The following is a 15,346-nucleotide window of genomic DNA, read 5'->3' on the forward strand; positions in this document are numbered from 1 at the left end:
CTGGCTTTGTTTGTTTGACTCAGGCTGACATGTGGCACCACAGATCCCAGGCTAAACCAGCGCAAGGCTCTAAAATATTGAATCTGGAAAATAACCTATGATAACAGAATTAAATACCTCTGAGCCTAGTCGAGCACATAATCGGAATCATCATTCCTTCCCCAACATGCCCGTACCCTGCAGCCACCGGTAGGGCTCTGCGTTATTGAGTTATAAATCATAGCTACCAGGAATTACACACGGTACGCATATTTGGTCTCCCTGCACAGATACAATCCAGCAGGACCCAGTGGCACCTACTTCATCTTAGTTAGACCATCGGGCAGAAAGTTATGAGCATCCATGGTTCTGGACAGAAAACCATACTGTCAGATATGGGAGGAGGGAGACTGCACAAGCCCAGGGGTAGGCACAGCATGTGGGGGGGCAGCCTAGGGGATAATAGGCAGCTCCTCTTTTTGGACTCAGTCTTTCTACTAGCAAGAGGCTCATTAACTGATATGGCCAGAGAATCACGTAACGAAGAATGGACCTGTGATCCATCAGTGCCTCCCTGTGGTCACATGCTACATAACATGGTAATTGGAATCTTTCTGTACCCTTCCCTTGTACTTCACTCCTGACTGTATACCTGTATATTTGCTTTTGCATATATATATTCTTGGATCCTTCTAGTGCGCCTTTTGGCGATTAAATATAAAATTAATCTTGGGCTGCTCTTTTATCTCGATTCAAAAATCCCCACATCTGCATGCTCAGTTCATTATTATACACTACCTGTGTTGGTTTCTGACCTAATATAAGCCTGCTGTCGGATGGGGCTTATATCGAATGAGGAGCTAGTGGCATTATACCGTACTTTGTTAGTGAGGAGCCCTGATAGTGATGGTCGGGAGGTTTATATATATATCCTCAGCCTGGACTGGTGATTTATATTACCCCTCACTAGGAGCACGTCAATTACTCGTACCTATGAGGGAAGCCTTTCTGGCGACTATTTGCTCCCGGTGCAGTTCCCTGACTGACCTGGGGCAAGTGGTGGCTCCAGAGAACCGATCCCTGCTGGGTCCTTCTCTCCCCTCCCCTGAGGTTAATGAAGTGGACACACCTCTTCCCCTGTGCAATCCGTTACAGTCCTCTATGTCAGATTAGTAACATCATACCTCAGCCGTGGGCTGTCCCTCTACTGGTTATCAAAATTCTGAGGGAGCCCACGCTAATTATTTTATATAATTCTTTATTTTACACACAATGTTCACAGTGGGTGCTGAATACAACTCCCATCACTGTTGCCTGGTTGCACTGATCTCAGGGAGTCCAGGCGACAATGATCAGAGCTGTCTTCAACACCTGGTGCCTGGGAATAGCGCGAGCTGTACGGCTGTTTCCCAGGCACCGATACGTGTCACGCTGATCACACATGGATGTCATCGCTGTGTCATCAGAGTGCACGTGTGAGGCACATATTAAGTCCCTGGTGGGCATAAAAAACTGACATATCGGCAGGTTTTTCACACGAACACATGGTTCATGTGAAAAACCTGACATGTGCTTGCCACCATTGAATACAATGATTGTGCGTGTGCCCGTATTTTCAGTCCTTAAAAAACGGATTACATATGAACGCAAAAAACAACTCTATGAAGGAGGTCTTGGGGTGCTTTCTCCACCAGATAGTTAGTAATATGGGTGGAGATGCATCGGCTGGGATGTTACCTTGATCAGAGCTCTATTTTTCTATTGACAAAGAGCAAAATGATAGCATTCTAGGAACTTTGAGATTTCATTTCATTTTTCTTTTCTTTTCTTTTTTTTGCTGGGTGTTTTGGGTTATGTATTTACTGCTAACTGTGGCTGATGGAAGTGAAGTAAAAATGGAATGCAGATGAATGGAAGGTTATGGAATGGAGAAAAAGTTACATGTGAACCATAACCATTTCATGTCTTGAACCCACTTGCAGCCAATATAGTATTAGTAGAAAATAGCAAGTTTGAAATTTTGCAAGTAGGCTTGCTGGGTTCAATTTTGCACCCTTGGTTTTGATCAGTTACTCATGGGATACCACACCCGTGCTACGTTCTTCTGTAGAAATTACATGCCAGCTATCGAATTCCCATAATTTAGTACTAGGGGGCCTGAAACAGATTCCGATTGCATATTATTGTGCGTTATCGTATATGCGTAATTACAATTTCAATACCAACTTAACAAGCAAAGTTCTATCAACCTAAATGTGGATGATGTTCCAGAATGACCCCGTCTGTGTAAGACCTGGGTTACCATTAACATAACGATCTATGTAATAATAATACCTTATTTTCTGAGTCCAAAGCTGGTAAATAGGGGAAATGTCAAAGAGCGAAAGTGGATCATTATCACACCGGCCACCAGGGCATAGATGTCATCTGAACTAAGGAATGGGTGACAGGTCGTCATAGTAACAAAGGATTAGTGCCCATGTATATTTATGGCTTTCTATAGCAGAACATGAATAGACGTCATTTAAGAAGCAGGAGATATTTTAAGAGAAAACATTTGCATTCTAATAATACAGCGCTTGATGTAACATATGACATATTTTAATTTTTTTACATTTCAAAATTTTAGTTTGAATGAAAAAAGTACCGTTTATTTCTTTAATGTGGCATTATAAAAAACTGATTGGTGTCCCGTTATTATCTCGGTGTTATCCTACACCCTACACCCTGCTGTAATAGACGTAGGAAAGTATGTTTAGTTTACTTTCATTGACCATATACAGTAAGTGCGGCGGTGAGCGCAGTCATAGTACTCTCATGGGCACCACTGCTGGGGTGGATTTTGTTTTATTCACCTATTTTTGGTAATTCTTCACACTTTTATGCTTCACCGGTGATTTTTGTATTTATACACCATTTGCATTATTAATGGAATTTGATACTTTTTTTACGTTTTTTTTCTAATCCATTTCTAGTTTTTGTCATTTATTAGGTTATGTTGTTCAATTTTATTTTGATTTATTTTTTTGTTAGTTTTGGGCAGAGCTGGCATTAGAGTGATGTACTGGGCAATTGCCCAGTGCTCCCACATCCTTGGGCATCCCCCAACCACTACAGCAGGAACTACACTGATAATAGCATTAAAACAATAAAAAAATGCACATATTTAGAATCAATGCATTCGCATAATTAAGATTTGTCAAAATATAAAGTAAATTAATCCGACCTGTAAATTGCATAACAAGAAAAAAAATCTAATTGCCAGAATTACGTTTTTGTTTTCTTGGCTGCCGCAATATTGCAATAAAATGCAATAACAGGACATCAAAACATTGCAACTGACCAAAAATGGTATCAATCAAAACATCAGCTCAGGGAGCAAAAAATAAGCTTTTACACAGCCCTATATCCCGGAAAATAAAAATGTTATGGGTTTCAGAAAATGGAGACAAAAGTAAAAAATTTTTTTACAAATTTCAGAATTTTTTTCCACCTCTTAAATGAAAAAAAAACCTATACATATTTTATATCTGCATACTTGTATTGACCCGGAAAATCATTTTTCCAGGTCAGTTTTACCATATAATGAACATGATAAATAAAAAAAGCTAAATAAACAATTATGGAATTGTACTTTTTTTGCAATATCAACGCACTTGGAATTTTTTTCCTGTTTTCTATAACATCAACTTTGTTGACTTTTTAAAGAACTTTTAAGGGATTTTACACTGTTATGATATTGATTACCTATTAGTGGATTGGACCCCCACTTCTATAATATTGATAACCTATCCTATACTATTGACAATCGGGATGTTGTCTATATCATCGTAGAGAAAACCCCTCTAAGTATATATTAAAAAAATACTCATAATTATAAAATGAAGTTATCTTTTAGTAAAATTCACAAAAAATGAACCCCCTTTCTTGGTGAAAGAAGTTAAATTACTGGATATTTCGTGGATAATTTTCTGCGCTGCTGCATAGGACTAAGAACCAAACAAATTCGTAAAAAAGGGTTGATGATTTATTCACAATCTCAGCGTGTTTCGAAGTTAAAAACGTCTTCCTCAGGAGTGGTATGGATATACACTACCGTTACATGCTGGTTAAATACATTCTACATTTGAATCTGGCGCCAAAAAGGGTCACATGTCAAAGAAAAAGTCAACTGCAGGGTTGGACTAGCCCATCAGAGAACTAGAGAATCCTCCGGTGGGCCCTGGCTTCTCCTTCACGAGAGTTCACAGTGCAAACCTTGCGGTTGCTATGGGGCTCTTGAGTGGGGGCGAAAAGTGGGCCCTCAGAATCAAATCCTCCAGGGGGCCCAATGTTTTTCAGTCTGACACTGGTCAACCGTATATATTTTCTGTGTGTCAGGTACCTATTGCTTTGTGAATTAACAGACACAGATCAAATTATAATCCATTGAACATAATGTATTGCAATAGGTCCAAATGGCTGTTTATGATCATATTCATTAGCCAATTGTGATACTCCTAGTCCTTGCTCTTCTGTTTATCCCCTGCCTATAAATGACACTTGGTATGGCTCCAGATGAAGAGATTTCAGTACATGCTGACATGCAGAGGCCACTAGAGTTCAGTAGTGTTGCATGCAACTGTTCGAGTGAGTGGTCATCCATGTAATGTATGGAGAGACCTGGTTTATCGGAGTGAAAGCCAGTGCTTAGTACTTTCTGTCCACTCAGACTCTCAGAGGATGGTCTCAGCACGAGGATTTGTCTCTATGAAATTAATATGAAGTAATAGGATTAATGAAAAGGGGTTGACCTGATATAACAATCCCCTTACAGCTAATGTTTGGGAAAAATAGTAACAACTTCTGTTCTTTTGGCAAACCCAAGGAATGATGAAATAAAAGAAGCCCCAAACCATTATTACTATAAAATATATGCTATATTAGTTGTCCGACAAATGTCCAATAAACACACGTAAAATTATATATTTTTTTATCTGCATGGCAAAACAGGACGTCGGAAGGTTTTATGTTGTATGAACTGATAATTTTTTATTATAATGTATTGATCCAGTTCTACGTATGACGCTTGCGATATGCATTTACCTCTTTATTACATAATGCAGAGTAAAAGTAGTAGTATGTACTGTAGTTTTCTAGTAAATGCTCCTGCTAGCAAATTACCCCTTGTCATTGTAAATTTTTAACATATATGAATGATATTGTAAAATGAACTCCCACCTCAGCAGATAATTACTCTCTATAACCACTGACATTTTTATTTTTTAGTATTTCATCTATTCTTAGCTTTTAAATTGTACATACCATGCTTCGTATAGTTTAACATAAGCTGCCCTTTAATTTAAAGTGCCCCATATACAAATCTTCGCAATGGGGTTCCATTTTTTCCAGCCATTTTTTTTTTTTTTTGCTGAACTGACATTTATGAAAATCTAGGCTGATTCTTTTATTGTTACACTTAAAACAGATTTTTTAATTCACATTGAATTTTCTACATACTGTTCTAGTCTTCTGATTTCCCCCAAATGATTATTGCCCCATAATATTCATTATAAATAAACTTTTTTCATAATAATTAAAATCCATGGCGCAATGACAAACAAAATAGTATGTTGTTCTCAGAACTGTTGAGTCCATACACATATGTCTGAAATCCAAAATCCAATAAGGCCACAACTCCAATAAATACACAAAGAGGATAGAGAGAATTTGTCCAATATCATATACAGGTGCTTTCTCAGTAAATTAGAATATTATCAAAAAGTTCATTTATTTCACTTCTTCAATATAAAAAGTGAAACTCATATATTATATAGAGTCATTACAAGCAGAGTAATCTATTTCAAGTGTATTTCTGTTAATGTTGATGATTATGGCTTATAGGCAATGAAAACCCAAAAGTCATTATCTCAGTATATTAGAATACTTTGCAAAAAAACACCTGCAAAGGCTTCCTAAGCGTGTAAAAAGGTCCCTTAAGGGCATGTCACACTAAGTGATATCGCTAGCAATATCGCTATAACTTGTGACGTTATAGCAATATTGCTAGCGATATCGCTGTGTCTGATACTTACCTACGACCGGCTCCCCCGCTGGTTATCGCTGATCGCGCGAGAACGTCCTGGACCGTTTCTCGTTGTCTGCTTCCTGCAGTGCTTCCTGCTGTGACAACGAGCGACGCATGGAGCCGGGCGGGAGGACGCAGGATCGCCTGGTGTGACAGGTAAGTAGCGATCCCCGTCTCCAGCGATATCGCTGGTGAGATCTGCCTGTTTGGCAGCTCACTAGCGACCACTTAGCGATGCACCAGCGATCCTGACCGCGTCATATCGCTGGTCGGGATCGCTGGTACATCGCTAAGTGTGACAGTAACTTTAGTCTGTTTCAGTAGGTTCCACAATTATGGGGAAGACTGCTGACTTGACAGATGTGCAGAAGGCAGTCATTGACACACTCCACAAGGAGGGTAAGCAACAAAAGATCATTGCTAAAGAAGCTGGCTGTTCACAGAGTGCTGTATCCAAGCATATGAATGGAGAGTTGAGTGGAAGGAAAAAGTGTGGTAGAAAAAGGTGCACAAGCAACCGGGATAACCGCAGCCTTGAGAGGATTGTTAAGAAAAGGCCATTGAAAAATTTGGGGGAGATTCACAAGGAGTGGACTGCTGCTGGAGTCATTGCTTCAAGTGCCACCACACACAGACGTATCCAGAACATGGGCTACAAGTGTCACATTCCTTGTGTCAAGCCTCTCATGACCAATAGACAACGCCAGAAGCGTCTTACCTGGCCAAGGAGAAGAAGGACTGGATGGTTGCTCAGTGTCCAAGGTGTTGTTTTAAGATGAAAGTAAAGTAAAAAGTTTGCATTTCATTTGCAAATCAAGGTCCCAGAGTCTGGAGAAAGAGTGGAGAGGCCACAATCCAAGCTGCTGGAGGTCTAGTGTGAAGTTTCCACAATCAGTGATGGTTTGGGGAGCCATGTCATCTGCTGGTGTAGGTCCACTGTGTTTTATCAAGACCAAAGTCAGCGCAGTCGTCTTCCAGGAAATTTTACAGCACTTCATACTTCCCTCTGCCGACAAGCTTTTTGGAGATGGAAATTGTATTCTCCAGCAGGACTTGGCACCAGTCCACAATGCCAAAAGTACCAATACCTGGTTTAAAAACAACAAACTTGCCTGACCTTAACCCCATAGAGAATCTATGGGGTATTGTAAAGAGGAAGATGAGAGACACCAGACCCAACAATGCAGCTGCTAGGCTGAAGACTGCTACCAAAGCAACCTGGGCTTCCATAACACCTCAGCAGTGCCACAGGCTGACCTCTTCCATGCCACGCCGCATCGATGCAGTATTTGATGCAAAAGGAGCCCCGACCAAGTATTGAGTGCATTTACTGAACATACATTTCAGTAGGCCAACATTTCAGATTTTAAAATAATTTTTCAAGCTGGTGTTATAAAGTATTCTAAATTACTGAGATAATGACTTTTGGGTTTTTGTTGCCTGTAAGCCATAATCATCAACATTAACAGAAATAAACACTTGAAATAGATCCCCCTGTGTGTAATGACTTCATATAATATATGAGTTTCACTTTTTTGCATTGAAGAACTGAAATAAATTTAAATTTTTGATGATATTCCAATTTAGTGAGATGCACCTTTATTTCAAAGTTTATTTAGAGAATACATAAAATATTAAGCATAAAACATCAGAACAACAATATTAATAAAGAGAATAGTGGACAGAGGTGTGAGGCACACTCTCCTTAGAACAGTAATTCATAGATGAGGAAGGCTCAATGGAAAGCAGCAAATAGTGCTTTTAAAGTTAATTCCTAGTACATATATGTTTCCTAGTGATCAATATTGCAGGTAAACCAATACTAGATGGCCTAATCATTTAAACAGAAAGTATCATGATCTGTCAAAAATCGAGAGGCATGTATCACTATAAGGAAACACACATGTTAAGGGTAATAAAATTACATTATGTGTTACACACAGTGTCCATTCAGGACAGTGTGGCATCAGCCCCAACGCGCATTTTGCATGGGCTTCCTCAGGGAGCTATAACTAACAGTATGCTGCTAACATCTTTATATAGAACTCCATCACCATTGAAAATTTGTCAGCACATGCGTGGTGGCTCGCGCCCCTGTATTAACATCAATTCCAGCCAAGTGCTTGACGCAGCAGGGCAAGGGTAGTCTCCCATGACATCACTTCTCCTGCTCGCATCGAGAGGAAGAAAGGCCGCCGGTGATGTCCTGTAAGGGGCCGCGTCACAGGCATGCGCACTAGTGTGGTGCCATTTTAACTCAGGTGCAAAATCTGTAGTAGACAGTAAGTATGGCACATATACATAAATCATTCTCTATATACAGAGAAAAAGAGTATATTCAGGGTGGGTCATTCATATGGACACACCTAAATAAAATGGGAATGGGTGGTGATATCAACTTCCTGTTTGTGGCACATTAGTATATGGGTGGGGGGAAACTTTTCAAGATGGGTGGTGATCATGGTGGCCATTTTAAAGTCCGCCATTTTGGATCCAACTTTTTTCAATGGGAAGAGGATCATGTGACACATCAAACCTATTGAAAATTTCACAAGAAAAACAATGGTGTGCTTGGTTTTAACGTAACTTTATTCTTTCATACGTTATTTACAAGTTTATGACCACTTATAAAATGTGTTCAAAGTGCTGCCCATTGTGTTGGATTGTCAATGCAACCCTCATCTCCCACTCCTGACATACTGATAGCAACACTGCAGAAGAAATGCTAGCACAGGTTTCCAGTATCCGTTGTTTCAGATGCTGCACATCTCATATCTTCACAGCATAGACAATTGCCTTCAGATGACCCCAAAGATAAAAGTCTAAGGGGGTTAGATCGGGAGACCTTGGTGGCCATTCAACTGGCCCATGATGACCAATCCACTTTCCAGGAGACTGTTCATGTAGGAATGCTCGGACCTGACACCCGTAATTGATGGTATGATGTGGTATATGGTGTACAAAGATAGTGGGGCCATTCTTCATTAATGGAAACCTCAAAGCCACTGGATATCTGAAATTGCTACATGTGTTGCCCTCTTTATGCACTGAAGATGGCACGTTCCCTGAGTTTTTCTAGCAAGATGATGCACTACCACATTATGGGTGTCAGGTCCGAGCATTCCAACAAGGAATCTGACAACTTTAGATGAGCATTTCTTCTGTGGTGTTGCTATCAGTGTGTCAAGAGTGGGAGAAGAGGGTTACATTGACAATCCAACACAATGGGCAGCACTTTGAACACAATTTATAAGTGATCATAAACTTGTAAATAACTCATGAAAGAATAACATTACGTTAAAACCAAGCACAACATTGTTTTTCTTGTGGAATTCTCAATAAGGTTGATGTGTCAAATGACCCTCTTCCCATTGGAAAAAATAAAGTTGGATCCAAAATGTCCGACTTCAAAACGGCCACCATGGTCACCACCCATCTTGAAAAGCTTCCCCCCTCTCATATAAGGTACTAATGTGCCACAAACAGGAAGTTGATATCACCAACCATTCCCATTTTATTTAGGTGTATCCATATAAATGGCCTACCCTGTATAATCAAGGACTGCTAGGAGAGAATGCTTCAACAAAGAAGTTTCCAGGTTAATATAATGGGGCAAATAATTATTACATTAATCATTTAAAGTGACAGCGCACAAGAAACAAAAGGAAAGAATAAACCTATGATTAGCAAAGTAATGATAGCCCCAAATAAACAACCTGCGAATTACGCGTCGGGGTCTGCCTCTTCCACGTCCTGCAGCAGGTTGGTCACTGGGCTGTTAGTTACATATAGTATTTTGACTCATTGATTTAAAAACAAGGATGTACCCACACAAGGATTCTCTGTCACACCGACTGGCTGTCATTACTTTGATAATCATGTATTTTTTTCTTTCAATTTGCAGCTGGAGTTAATTGTATTTATCTATAATTAGTTTTTTTTACCATATTGATTGATTACTGTTTGCAATTGGCTGTATTCCGTACATATATTCTCTGTGGTTGGCTGTATTTTTTTCTTGGCACTTTATATTTAATATTGAATTGACCAGTTTCTATTTATCGCACAAGCACTTTATATTGCCCGACAGACTCTATACATTTATACATGTTTTTATGTACTTTCTTTGCATATTGAAAACCTCTTCATGACAGCTTCCTTTCTGTGTGATATATATATATGGTACATCTTTTGCCCTTTCCGGTTTCTCCTTACAGTTATCTATTTATATACCTACGCATCCCATATATTGTCACTCTGCTCAGACGTGCACTATGGTGTCAGTTACCTTTTAATTACCAGTCTTTTACTTGCATTTACTGATTTTATGAAATTATAATAATAAAATGATTATTTTTTTTGACATGCTCTTTTGTCTATTTCCTCTTTTTGGTTACAGTAATCACTGGAGTAAATTTAGTAAAACTGTTTAATTTCTAGACAGCGTAAACTTAGACAAGACAGGCTTGAAATGGCTGATTTTGTGTCCAAAACTTACTCCAAAATATCAGCATTTTTTTTTTAGAGATCCCCATTGCATATTATGTCAATAAGACCTTCTCCCTGAGAAGCCCTCTTGTCAGGCAAATAGTTGGAATTGTCAGTACTATGAAAGTTTGTTTGTTTTTCACGCAATTTGCATATTAAACTTTCCATATGTGCTTCTATTGTAAATTGATCATATTTAAATAAAAATAATTAAAAAATAAATACATTTAAATAATGTTCCTTTTTTAATTTCTTTATAATATGTATAAACCTTCAATCATTAGTGCTTAGAGTTCCAATTTTTATTTTTCACCCCCTGAAGAAGGAATTTTTCCAAAACGCACGTCGGGGTGTGCTTGGTTTCGGGACCTAGTGACCCTTAAAGGTACATTACCCTGATATATCACTTTTCCTCCAGTACTTGCATATTGCACATTGCACTTTGTTTTTGGCATTGGTTCAATCTCTAACTTATATATTTTTCAATTATGCACATTATGTGATTTTTTTATGGCACTCGTACTTTAAAAGAATGAATTTTTTTTTCAATCACATACATTTGTGTGTCTTTTTGCCTCCTTCTTTTTGTTTCACAATATCTTTTAGTACTTGGGGTTCTTATATGCACTTATCCTTTTTAGAACCTGCCTTTTCCAATATGGCTTTAATATATAGATCATTTTTGTCCTGAATACGTGCACATTGATTTTATGATGATATATTATTTACATATATATATATGTGTATATATATATATATATATATATATATATATATTTTGCCACTATTAGTTATCATTTAATAATAATTTACACGGTACAGTTCATCAATAAACAGACTTTTTTTCTCAGTCTAAAGCACCAATATTACCGTAAACTGTGAAAAGTCATCATAAGTCATCAAAAAAGCATCTGCAAATGAAGCATGATGAGATGGTAATTACATTTATTTGAGAAGACTAAGCAAGGGTTTATTCACACTGGCTTGTGATCTTGATCTCTAGCGGCTAGGTGATCTGGGAAGAGCAGCTGCAGCCCTGATGCTTTGTGACAGAGCAGATTTCACCCATATTAGCTAACTAATAATCTGATTACAGATCTCCTTAGAGGGCTCTTGGAACCGGAAAGTGACAGGCTGTGTTAGGCACAAAATGTTATATACAGTATAAATGAAATCAATAGCAAGGTGTGAAAGAATAAGACGATTCACACGTCTTTCATTCAATGGTAGAAGCAAAATTTTAAAAAAATCACAAATGCCCTCTGTAGATGCCCAAAACTGTCAACCAGTTCATTTGATGTCTGGGTTTTTGATGTGCCAATCAATAAGGTTTGCCATGTGTTGTTTGCTCCAGTTTGAGGACTTCAGAGTACACATTCGTACTATGAATACTGTTCCTTTTGCAAGATTTTGGTATAACACCCTTTTATATGCCAAAATGGCCACCAGGGTCAAGGCTGACAATCAGCAGATGACAGCACTCTATTCTGTGACCTTAAAGGGCATATTTATTTACTAGCAAATGAAAATCCTGGTGTGGTCTATTTAGCACGTTCTGTCAACTGGAAAACTGAAGCAAAACCATTGGCGACTGAATCCATCCGACAGACAACCCCCTGCTTGTTTGCTCTCAGGATTATTACTTTTTTGAACATTTTTGGTCATTTACATATGTGCTACTTTTTATTCTTGCCGTCTCCTGTTTTTATAAACATTTTTATCTTTCAGTAAAAGTTAATGAAAAAAAACCTTCATTTCCTGCCACATTTTCCACAGTGCAAGCAAATAGAATTAAAGCCAAAAACATCGGCCAGCACAGCTGTAAGTATAAGTACAATATTCAGGAGCACATTTATGCTGTGACCATTTAACAAATATAAACTATAATAAAAACACAATGTCATGGGTTTACCGCAATAGTGAGGGTCCAGAAGACCGCAGCATCTGATTTCACGCACTCCTGCACTGATTAGAAGCACTTCTCCTTCATATTAAATAGTGCAGGCTTTTGTCATCAGAGCAGGGGTTAAACTGTTCAGCTTAGAGTCTCTGAAGCATCTCAGCTGTTCAGTATTGACCACTCCTCTCTCCTATATATACTCGCCACTAGCAACCTGGATTGCCAGTGTTAGTCTTGCACTGCTTGGTGTGCAGTGAAGGAATTGGTTGTTGGTAGAGGCATTTGGCGTGTTGATCTGTGACTGTTGCTTGGTGTCTCGGCTGTGTGCAAATCCCCTCCCTTTCCTATTTGTTTTAACTCCCTCTTCTCCCCGGTGTTTATCTCTGTTGTCTGTGAATGTTCATTTGTGTGTTTGGTATTTAGTTTATCCTGTACATCCTTTGTGCATAAACATATACTATGACTCCCCACTTCCCTGGGTAGGGGGAAAAATATAGGGTTGATTCAGTAGGTCAGCAAGGTATGTGGCCTCGGTGTCTTCACTTCCAAAAGTAATCTTGGTCAGAGAGATAGCTAGGGGGCCCCAGGAGTTAGGGACAGGAATAGAACCTCTAGCTCTGGGTATTCTGACAAAAGAGTTGTGATACACAATGTGTAGAAACACTGCAGTGGGTAAATAAATAACAACACGTGGAATAAAAGAATATAAGCCATCCTACCGCAAAGAAATTACCCCAATCAGGATGGTCCCTAACTAGTGATTCATCTCGCTATGAGGCATCCAGCCCTCAAATAGACAGGAGCAGAGCATGACCTTCGCCTGACTGTATTACACCTGCCTGTGGAACACTGAGTAGATAAGATAGAATTTGGGTGTGGGTTATTACCCTCAAATGTACTGAGTACACAAAACTAAAACAAAACCAAAAACAAGGGCTGGAATACCTGTAAGTGTAAGGCCATCTTCACATGTTCAGTATTTGGTCAGTATTTTACATCAGTATTTGTAATCCGAAACCAGGAGTGGAGCAATCAGAGGAAAGTATAACAGAAACTGTCACCACTTCTGGTTTTGGCTTACAAATCCCAAATATTGAATGTGTTAACATGGCCTTATTGTGATGTTTAGGTTCACATGTACACTGTGGCCATTAAAGGGGTGGTCCGACATACCTAAATCCCTGCCTATTTAGTGACATAATCTTAACTAATTTATAATATAGGTAAATCCACACAAAAGTCAGCACTCAAAGTATTCCATAAAAAATGTACTTTATTGTTCAGATTAAAAATGGGGAGGTGGAAAAAAGCACTACTGAATAGACAGGCATTCTGGATTTTAAGTTACACACCTCACACCCAGCAGGTCTTAGTAAAAGATCACATTTCATTCTTTATTATTAAAATATATTTTTGGTGAAAAGCGTTGCTTCGTTTTCATGTGTTATGTATACTCAGAGATATCAACGTTATGAAGTCCAAAACAAATTGTGGCTCTATACAAATCGGAAGAATCAACCGGTGTGGACTAGTTCGTCTAGAACACACAAAGGGAGGCACTTAAGCAATTGTGTTCGTTTAAAAATATATATTTAAATTGATAAATATTAAAATTCTATGAACCAATTTAAAAAAGTCATACACAAGATGCCTCTAATCGAGGGAACGGCATGCCAGAGCACATTAGTGACCAATATATACAGTAGTATAAATATCGAAAAAATAATAATACTAAAGGAAACGCAAATGGAAATCAATTTCACTAGGGGCCAAAGGCCCATATATAGGCAAGAAAAAAAGAAAAGGTTTAACACTAGTATATCCGTGTAGAAGTCTTTACAAAAACCAATGCATATATTAAAGTGGGGATAGGTACAAATGCCTCACTATATAAACCCTATACATAAGTGAATTAATTCAAAAATATTTTTTGAATTACCTATATAAGTAGAGAATCCATTGGGGTCCGATGCAGTATTACAGGCACTGACGTTTCCCTCCACCTCAGAACGAGGCTTGGAGGGCGTCTCAAGCCTCACTCACTATCATTTCCCTCCTACATAGCATACAATCTAGACAACATGCATCTCAAGCCTCACTATCATTTTTCTCTATAGATGTTGCTACACATACGCCCACCCTCCAAGCCTCGTTCTCCCACACACCTCCTACCTTCCATGCGGCACTGGGATATTTTACCCACATTGTCACCAATGGACACACTCACCACCGCCATCTCTACAGAACCTTAAGGTTAGTTTAAACAGCATTTACTCTATTTCACAGCCCCGCTTTCTGCCAGGGTTTAAACTTGGACCCCTGCTTCTTACAATGTTTCTATAAGATTACTTTATCTTTACAGCCCCAGCTGGGACTTCTGCTTTCTATATACAGCCTCTTGGTCCTTTTTTTCTATCATTTAAGGTCAGTGTCCATTTGCTTCCAGCATGTTTCACCTTATACACCCTCTATTACGGGCATTCCTGCTTAATTGCTGCATTAGTTAATGTTTCATCAGCTACGTTTGAGGTATTACCCATCATTGTTGTATATATTTTTTCATTATTTTATGTATATTGACCATATCCATATGTATATATCTCTGTACAGCACCCCACCTTCTATGTGTGTTAAATTTTGTACTTATACTTTGTACGGTAATTTTTGTTTCTGTATCCTTTGCAGTGAGGTTTGATAAAGACCCGAAACAGATTCAAAATGTTACTTCGTACCTCATTAACCTCGTACGTTATTATCACTCTATTTGTATTACCCTGTGATGAATTTTGAATAAACTCTAGCACTATGTGCAAGACCAAACAAGACTTATTTTGAGTGCGGCTGTTTCTCTCTTTTGTATTAATTCATAATACACTTGAATTAAAAAATTCCTACTGTTTACTAATTACACT

The 15,346-nt window shown here is 38.6% G+C and overlaps 1 long non-coding RNA gene across 1 annotated transcript in view; it reads left to right on the forward strand.

Moving 5' to 3' along the window:
* Window positions 1–14,858, forward strand: part of LOC141090276 (uncharacterized) — a 188,858-nt gene extending 174,000 nt beyond the window's left edge. Inside the window, exons 3-5 of the long non-coding RNA XR_012232403.1 lie at window positions 12,263–12,355; window positions 14,552–14,687; window positions 14,797–14,858. This is a non-coding gene — a long non-coding RNA (uncharacterized lncRNA). The remainder of the gene's footprint in view (window positions 1–12,262; window positions 12,356–14,551; window positions 14,688–14,796) is intronic.
* Window positions 14,859–15,346: the final 488 nt, after the last annotated feature.

The sequence above is a fragment of the Dendrobates tinctorius genome, unplaced genomic scaffold (genome assembly GCF_039654945.1).
Source record: "Dendrobates tinctorius isolate UK_male_01 unplaced genomic scaffold, ASM3965494v1 ptg000048l, whole genome shotgun sequence".
In the NCBI taxonomy this organism is placed as follows: Eukaryota; Metazoa; Chordata; class Amphibia; order Anura; family Dendrobatidae; genus Dendrobates; species Dendrobates tinctorius.